This window comes from Stegastes partitus, unplaced genomic scaffold, assembly GCF_000690725.1.
Source record: "Stegastes partitus isolate 25-593 unplaced genomic scaffold, Stegastes_partitus-1.0.2 Scaffold758, whole genome shotgun sequence".
NCBI lineage: Eukaryota > Metazoa > Chordata > Actinopteri > Pomacentridae > Stegastes > Stegastes partitus.
In genome coordinates, this window is record NW_007578489.1 from 162,686 (window position 1) to 171,831 (window position 9,146).

General features: G+C 43.0%; 1 protein-coding gene across 1 annotated transcript in view; it reads right to left on the reverse strand.

Moving 5' to 3' along the window:
- The window catches only part of pcgf3 (polycomb group ring finger 3), a 75,534-nt gene extending 66,466 nt beyond the window's left edge, over nucleotides 1–9,068 (reverse strand). Inside the window, exon 1 of the mRNA XM_008291720.1 lies at nucleotides 8,975–9,068. The gene's annotated coding sequence lies outside the window, so the exon portion shown is untranslated. The remainder of the gene's footprint in view (nucleotides 1–8,974) is intronic.
- Between the last annotated feature and the right edge of the window lie 78 nt (nucleotides 9,069–9,146).

Sequence of the window (9,146 nt, forward strand, 5' to 3'; positions counted from 1 at the left end):
TTATTAGGTCTGCACCTTGTCATTAATATTCATTAGCCGGCAGCTTTGGCCAGTATTGGTGCGTGAAGTGTCGCGCTACCAGCCGCCGTGTGGATCTCACGGCTCACATTGACACGAATCCAGCGCTCCCTTGGTCCACTGACAATTCAATTAAAGGTATAACTGCTGAGGTACAGAGCAGCAGAGTGGCACGCAGCCAGAATGAACGAGCCTGTGAGCCTGAGCTCAGGGCAAAGAACCCCTGAAGTTACAGATACGAATCTCTCACAGCAGAAATGAAGCAAAAGTCACGTGTAAAAAGACAGTGAGGCCCGCTTCACTTGTAACTGGTGATCTCTCTGTATTTCCAGCATTTGTAGCCAAATACTTTTCATCTATTAATATCTTTGTACGCATTGACAAATATTTTTTACACATTCACAAATCTCACTACAGACACACAACTCTCCATATGCATTTACAAATAGTTTTGCTACAATAATAACCCCATAGTTTTTGTTTTGTTTTTTTAATTGAAATTCTTTCTTTTTGTCAGTTGATTCCAAAAACAAGCGATGTAGCGAACCACACATTTGGTGTAGTTACACATAGTTTGCACATCAGAGACCATTATCAACCTAGTTCTGCTCTAAGTGATCCACATCAAGACTGACTGTTTATGGTGACAAAAAAAAAAAAAAATGTGACCCCCACCTGAATCTTAAACCACCGCATAGGTTTAAGGTTCAGTTATAGGTTTTTTTCTAAACTCTCAAATACTAATGCTGGTGAAATTCAGTCCTGGTTCACATTTAGCCATGACTAACGTCAAGCCAACATACAAGATACAGCTCAGCCTCAAAATTTAACCAATCACATCACAGTGCCAAAAATATCAGCCACCAATGGCAGGCAGCGCAGCACATTTACACAAATTTAGAAAAAAAAACTGTCAGCAGCAAGTGAAGACCCCCTGATGTGGTAGCCAGAGGGAAAGTTACATCATCTGAAAGCAAAAACGGAGAAACCTTTCAGCAACCATGCAGCTAATGTGCTCCGTCTTCCCCGGCTTCATTAAACCAGCTGAGCTACCAAATGAGTCTGGAAGCTGCCCAGCTTTTGTTTATTCGCCTGCCACCGTCCTACATGCATCCTGAAATAGTAAGAATGACTTTACAAATTAGGTTAAACACCTACAAATGTGCGGCTGTGTCATCTGCATTTAAAGCATCTCTTGTTCGACCCGTCTGCAGAATAAATTAGACAACCGAAGACAAAAGAGAAAGTCAGCGGCTGGATCTGAAAGGCAGGCTGCTGCCTCTCGTTTGCTGTTTTCTCCACCTGAATCCAGCGCAGCATCTGTCAGCCGGTGTTCTTTAATGTCAACACCGAGGCAAGTCAAATCATTTGAATTCACACCACCTGTTGACAAGCAGCTATTTGAGATGTTGACATAAAACAGATACGATCAGTGAAAGCGCACAGAGGAATGAATCTTATCTGGACTCTGAAATATTCGCTGCAAGTCTCCACTGATTTGATGTGTATTCTTCTGCCCTCTGCTCTTAATGCTGCTTTAGATAATCCACTGTGTTCACGCTACAACGGGGGAATTTTTCATCCTTCTGCCAAAAAGTCTTGAGCGGGGGATTTTTCAGTGCCCTGGTCTAAATAATAGCACGAGACATAAATCATCACGGCTGCATTCAGAAGGAAAACACAGCGTCCTATCTTCTAAATTATGTTTCTGGGATTTTTATTACACTCAGTTCCACCTCGAGCTTTCATGTTTTATGGTCTTAATACTGCTTCAGATAAATTCATTCCCTTAAACTGACAATTTTAAAAGTCTTATTTGGAGAATTTTGCTGCTGCTTGCTTTGGGGCTGCACAGTATATCGTTTCGGCACTGACGTTACGATGTGTGCGACAGTCACACCACAGAGGTGCACCGTCAAGGAATGCGAATGAACTCAAACGCATCACGCTGCAAATTTTTTTTTTGCTGCTCTATACAAAAGAAACTCCTCATTTTTCAGAAGTCTGTCCGACAGCACCTCGTTTACTCCCATTTAAGGATTCTTGGATACGCTGACTTTTTTTCTTGAATACTTTGTTGTCAAGGCAGTTTGTTGGCTGCACATGTGCACACTGACATGAGCATGGAACATGACAGAAACAAAGAAATGGTTGCAAAAATAAATGCAAATTCAGTGATATGGAAACATTTCAGCTACAGAAGAAGCAACTTTGACAAAAAACAGATTCTGTCTTGCAACACGTGGCAACAAGACTCATCTGTTTGACATTTAAATCAGCAGCACACAGCCTGATGACGAGGGCAAAGCCCAAACCCAGAGAATCAACCTTGAACTTATCATGTTTGACTTCTAGTTCAGTCGCAGAATTAAACAAATCTGAGCCTAAAATCGCTGACTCAATATCTTATATTTACAAAGTGTCTTGTTTAAAAGAGAGTCTCCAAAAAGCTAATAATTCTGTGTTCCTCATTGTAACCGAGAACCGTTTTTAACCAATATCCTGCAGGCCTAACTTACTTTGAATAAATGCTTAAAAGAGAATATTAGAAGAACAGAACCAGATTATGTCCCATTCTCTAAAGCCAGGCTTGACTGATTATTATTACAATTGTTTTTTTTTGTTTTTTCTGATCCCAGCAGAAAGCAGCACAGTTCAATTGATGTTTGCTAAATACGTTGTTCTGGAAGCTTGGTGGCGTCCTGACTACTCACATGGCTAAGTGCCAAGGTTCTGTCGCTGACGAGCTAACATGCTAACCAGTCGGGAACCTGCTCGTACAGCTCAGCTAGCCCTAAGTCCCTAAGCTTCTTTGTATTTTCTGCCATTTATTCCCCTGGCATTCTGATCTCAGCATTGTGCATCCTTTGACTAAAGAGAAAGCCTGCCAACTGGCAGACTCTCCTTCACCTTAAAAGCACAATCAAGCACAGGTCAACAGCACAAATGTGCATGTCATAGCTAATCAAAGCTCAACTAGATGTTAAAAAATAAGTAAATCATATGCATGTACTCGGAGCAAATGTGCTAATCTGTGCAATCTCTTAATCTGAGATGACTGTGCTGGTTTAAATGGTGGCGTGGCCCGGCCTCCAGGCCATGCTCACACTAACAATAGCGCTGCGTGGATAAAAAAGGCAGCCCCCTACCAGCCCTCATTCATTTCAATGAGACCAACGCACTGACTCAGGAGCAGCCACAAGGCAGACAGGTTTGGGTCGAAAAAACTAACAAAAGGAAGCGTTTTCTGGCAAAGCATTTAAACCTGCCTCCACCTTTGCTACCATCGCACCGTACTGACCAATCACATCCATGCAGGTGCACATTCCTGCCAGGCTGACAATTCTACTGTTAACTAAGCCGCTGTCAAATAAAAAATAAACGAGTTCCCCTGGCATCTCATACCTTCAAATTCATGGCTGTGCTTCCTAAAAAACAGCCTTTTTACTTAATTTCACTTCATCCTGTAAACACACTGTGCCGTTTACAGTCTAAACTCGGGATTTTAGTGTTCCAGAGTAGCAGGGATCGACCGATGTAATGTTTTTTAGGGGCGAGGCGATACCGATTATTTAGGATGAAGGTGACCAGGAACTGATAAATGAGACTGATAAATGAAAATCTTGGTTTCAAAATGTTAAATGACACATTATTCCAAAACAAAACTTCACTGTATTCCATTTGTTTATTTAGGTTTTACATGATTTAATTTAACTTATTCCACATGTATCCTTCATGGTTGTTAAGCTGTTCATTGTGACCCATCAGATAGCGCTATGAGCAGAACACTGTTCAAGAGCAACCACAGATAGAGCCTGTGACTGCATCAGAGTCAAAGCAGCACATTTTTAAATTAAATAGTCTTGTCAGGAACCTGTTAGAAAACAAAACAAAACTGACATACATGAATATCATGTTCATATAATTGTGGGAGGTGAAAATCATGAAACAATCATGTTTAATATTCAATTATGCAGCCCTCTTAAAGACTATATTAAACTTCTAAATGTGGACTAGACCAAAGGGGTCATAACTAACTTTCTATCCGTCAGTTCTTTTATCCGACTCGGGGCATCAGCCTGGTCTGTGCTGTGATTTATGTGCAGACTCAGCTTATTCTACAGAATTCATTTTTAATTTCTTATCAAATGTTCAAAGAAACTGTGCTCAGGAGGGAAAAAAGTGAGAGCAGCGCCGAAAATGTGAACCGCTTCTCCAAACGGCAGCTTGATTTACGGGTGAGGGATTCTCTACAGCGGCTCATTTAGGGAGCCGACTGAGATCATTTCCTGTCCGAGAAAAAGACAAATGCATCTTCTGGCGCTTCAGCTACTATTGAGTTTTCTCATTATCAAGCAGCGCTGGGCCTTAAGAGGCCGTATCCTGCTCGCCTGTCCTCCGCGGCCGACAGTTTTATCAGACTGCCCGGTGGGACCATTAACATCGTTTAAACGGAGCAGAGATGCGTGTTTTGGGGTAAAAAGGTCAAGATAGATGTTCCTTTGGCCGTTTGTATTCATTACCGGCTGCCGGAAATGCTAACATCTTGCTATAAAAATCAGAAAATCTCTTTAGATTCTATTCAATTTCAGTTCAGAGGTCAGCTGTACAGAAAAGCCGGGGGGGTAATTTGGGGATTCCCTGCAAAGTAAGCACAAACCTGACATGAAAGTTGATGCTTGGAGGGCCTGTGAAGTCTTATGCAACAGTCATATCATACGGGGCCTCAAAGTGCAAGCCAAGTAGCATTCAGCTGTCCAGGAACCATCACTCAGGGCGGTGGAGTCCTTCAGCAGGGTTTTAAAAAAGCGCAGGAAAGTTAATTTAAGATGAATTATAACCTGAATTAGAAGCTGTGACAGGCAAGAACATTTCCTCGCTGCTGATTGACGCGTCACAGGTTTGGATTGTGGTGTCAAGCTGATACAATTTTCAAAGAAAGCAAAAAAATAAAAAATAAAAAAGAGTGAGTGAAAGCGCCATCAATGAAAATCTGACCTCGTCAACGTTACATCTCTTTCCTCTCTGATGGTGTAAAGCATCAAATGTGATGGTGTAAAGCATCAGAGAGCCGCTCAGTTCAGTAGCAGCTTGTTACAGGATTCAAGGCTACTGAACCTCAGAAAAGCAGAAAAAAAAAATAAAAACTTGCACAGTGTGTGTACTTCCTAAAAAACACTCAATTCATTAGCAGGCAGCACGAGTCAAGAGCTCTCAACGAGCACGCTGTCAGTCAGGTTACGGAGGCTCACATTTTGTTTTGTTAATGTCCACGGCTGTTTGGAGCTGAAAACATGCAGCTTTAATGGCAGCCCGACTGCACTAACTTCCATCCAGCACTGAGATGATGAATGCTCTTTGGTTTCACTGCAACAAAAGTCAGCTCAGTGTGTCGCGCTGTGGTTTACAGTGCATGCAAGCATTGACTTGGCAGATCAAAAAGATGTCTAGACATCTCTGTAGCATCTGGGCTAAATTAGTTTTTTTTAGAGATCTGGGCTACGTGTCAGCTGTTTGAGCAGGAACGTAACGACGACGCTTCACAGTGAAGCCGCAGCTACACGTTCAACCATCATCTGCAAAACCTCTCCACCGTGTCGAGGTAACTTCTGACCGTGAGAAAACTTCTCCCTCTCAAAACGAATAGAAATACGTGAAAGAACAGATCCCTGCATCAGAATGAGGAAAAGTTAATTGACTTTTTACACTGGATAATAAAATCTCTGCACACCTGAGTGAGTGACAGGTGAGTCAGACGAAGGTGCAAATTTGAAGAAATGAGAAAATAATTCTGCGCACTGTCTCACTCGCAGCAGAAGGCTGTTGCAATGTTGTGCCATGGATGGGAATGTTGTTCGAGAACAGAGTGACGACTACAGATGGAGAGAGACAACTCCATCGGAGCCAAAGCAACGCATTTTTAACTTTGATTATTTCATCAGAAATAGGTCTAAATAAAACAACAATATCAATCCATCCATCATCTATACACCCACTAGGGTCGTGGGGGGGCTGGAGTCTATCCCAGCTGACTTAAGGCGACCCTGAACAGGTCACCAGTCTATCACAGGGCTACACTTAGAGACAGACAACCAAGCACACTCACATTCACACCTACGGACAATTTAGAATCACCAGTTAACCTCAACATGTTTTTGGACTGTGTGGGAGGAAGCCGGAGAACCCGGAGAGAACCCACGCTGCACAGGAAGAACATGTAAACTCCACGCAGAAAGACCCCGGGTGTCCTCACCGGGACGCAAACCGCCGACCTTCTTGCTGCGAGACAACAGTGCTAACCACCGCGCCACCTTGCAGTTCCAATAACAATATCAGTAATTGGAAATATGTTGAATACTGGATGGAGTATTCAGTCAGCTCCTAGTATACCTATGAAGGAGCTGCTCAGTCATTCAATCAGAGAACTACTGATAACAATTATTGCGTTGACTCATTTTGTATTTGATGTTCTTGCACAGGCTCTCAGTGAATGCAAAGTGATCATAAGCCAAACTACGCTCATCGACTCAGCTTTAATGTGTGTGTCAGTAAATATAACCTTCCCAGATCCCTGAAGAACGTCAGACAGACAGAAACACTGACGACGATGTGCAGGAGTTGGTCCTCATTTTCAAGTACATTTAAATTTAAAACAAAGAAAGATTCACACATCTAAGGACATAAAATCTATTTTTTTCCATTTAAAGCAACTATGTCACCTTTTAAAAACGCTTAAAATGAACTCTACTCTGTCTCCCTGATTTAAAAAAAGACTCACAATTTAAAAACACTTTTCATTTCAATCGTATAACGACTCTATTCTCAGTTTTCCGGCTTCACACGTCACATCACACTTGTGTAAGTTGCATTTTCCGCCTTTACAATCAGTAATTTTTGGTGACAGAATGCTGCTGTGAAAACTCTGATTCAAGGTGAGCGCAGAGGAAGTGTGAAGAGGAAAGCAGCCTTGTGCACAAACACACAAGAGAAGATCACATGGTCATCTCAATTACAGACGTCTTAGACAGAGACGGATGTATGTATGTATAGACAGAGACATGAGATGTTGTGATGTTATCCATACACCCGATGAAGGCCGCAAAGACAGAAACGTAAAGCAAATCTTTTAGCAGTAAGCGAGAACACAGGGCGTTCTTCTTTGTTGTTTTTAAGAAAATATCCCAGACGCATTCAAGATTCACACATTTAACTTACTTTTAAAACTTCTTTGTAATAAAACTTGCCTCTTAAAAAATGCATTAAATGACGAGTCCTCCTCCTTTGTCAAAAAAAAAGTCCACAATCTAAAAGTATGCAAGTATTTCTCATTTCAAAGCTTTCAAACTCGGTGCTAGTTGTCTCACATTGAACAGTCAATCCCGTGTTCAGGCTTCACACATCACATCACATCACACTCATATATGTTGCATATTCTGCCTTCAAAATCAGTCTTGGTGTGTCAAAATCCTGCTGCAAAACTCAGATGTAAGGCAAGCATAAAGAAATAAGCGCCATATGTTGTGATGTATCCTGAACATCTAATGAAGGTCGAACAGACAGAAATATAATCAGAAATATTCCTGCAGTAAGTCAAATTGGAGTTTTTCCTCATTGTTTGACATATTTCTACTTTAAAACATTCCCCAACAAAGATTTGCTTTCTTTAAAATGTTAAACAATGCCTTTTATCCCATCCTACAACATTAAATTACCTCTTTAAAAAGGCTTAAGTTGCATCTACTTCTTCCTCATCAAAAAAAAAAATCCTCAATCTATAAGCACGTCAGTATTTTGCATTTCAAAAGTTGAACTGCTCAAATCCATTCTCAGCGTTCAAGCGTTACGCATCACATCACACTTGTGTAGGTTGCATATTCAGCCTTTGAAAACAGTCTTTATGTGACAAAAGCTTGCTGTGAAGCTCAGATTTAAGGTGAGCACAGAGAAACTCCAGCAGATGAAGAACAGGAAAGCAGCTTTCTGCACATGCATCGCTCTGCTCAAAGTAAGGAGCACATTGCCATCTCGATTACACACAAAGGATGGCTTCACAAGACAGAGATTTCCACGAAAATTAAACTTGAGACCACCTTTAATGGATGTAAACCAGCCTGAGCCCAGCTCTGAGGCAGACACCTACATGGTGTGAGCTGCACATCACCCACACCATGCTCCCCAGGCTGCAGGATGTGGAAAAGTTGAGGAAACCCTTGAATGTAAAGCCTGATTTTGTGCTGCTGGGTCCATCACACAAGAAACGTGTTGGTGTGAAGGTGATATGTTAGCTGCAGCTCCCCACAGAAATAAAAAAAAAAAAAAACTGCACAGACTTGTTGGTTGCTCTCTGCACGCCTTCCCCCCCTTCTACAATGTCACCCAGGGCTCGCTGCAGCAGCAGCAGCAGCCTGGCGAGGGGCGACATCCACCCAGGAGGAAAAAAATGCACCAACTTTGTGTCTTGATTTAATCCGAACCTCATGCAGATTGTCCACACGCACACGCCGAACTTTGGACGGCAGGAGGACGAGGTTAGCCTAATGGTGGACCATGAGCTCTTTTCTTCAAGAACATTCCAGCTCAATGGGAAACAAGAAGTGCTGTTGGGTTCAGAGGAACAACAGCATTTAAACATGACGAGACAGGCACAGAGGCGGCTGCCACAGCCTCCTCTCCGGCAAGGCGAACCGTGTGCATCCCGGCCGGCATTAAAGCCGCCTTTACGGCACACTTTCCTCCTGAAAACCCCCCATCCCCGGTGTGCAACTGCAGGGCCCGGCGCCGCCATACACCACCACACAGACACATAAAACAACACGTACAGCATGCCCCGTAGCACCAAGCCGAGGGAGACATGCGAAAAATGAGGAGGAGGGGGAGCGAACCGGGACCGTAAACCGGCCACCGACCCGCCGAGGACGGACACATGCGGGGACCGAGAGTAGTTAGCCGAACTAACCTGTTTGGGAGCAGCACAGTCCGCTGGATGTGGGCTTGAATCCGAGTTAAATCCACTATCAGTAAAACAAAGAGGCGAAAATGACCGAGCGGCCGCGGAACAGGCCGAAACTGCGCTCCTGGAGCAGCGGAGCGCATGCGCAGAGGAGGAAAGCCGGAGGTGGTGGGGGAGG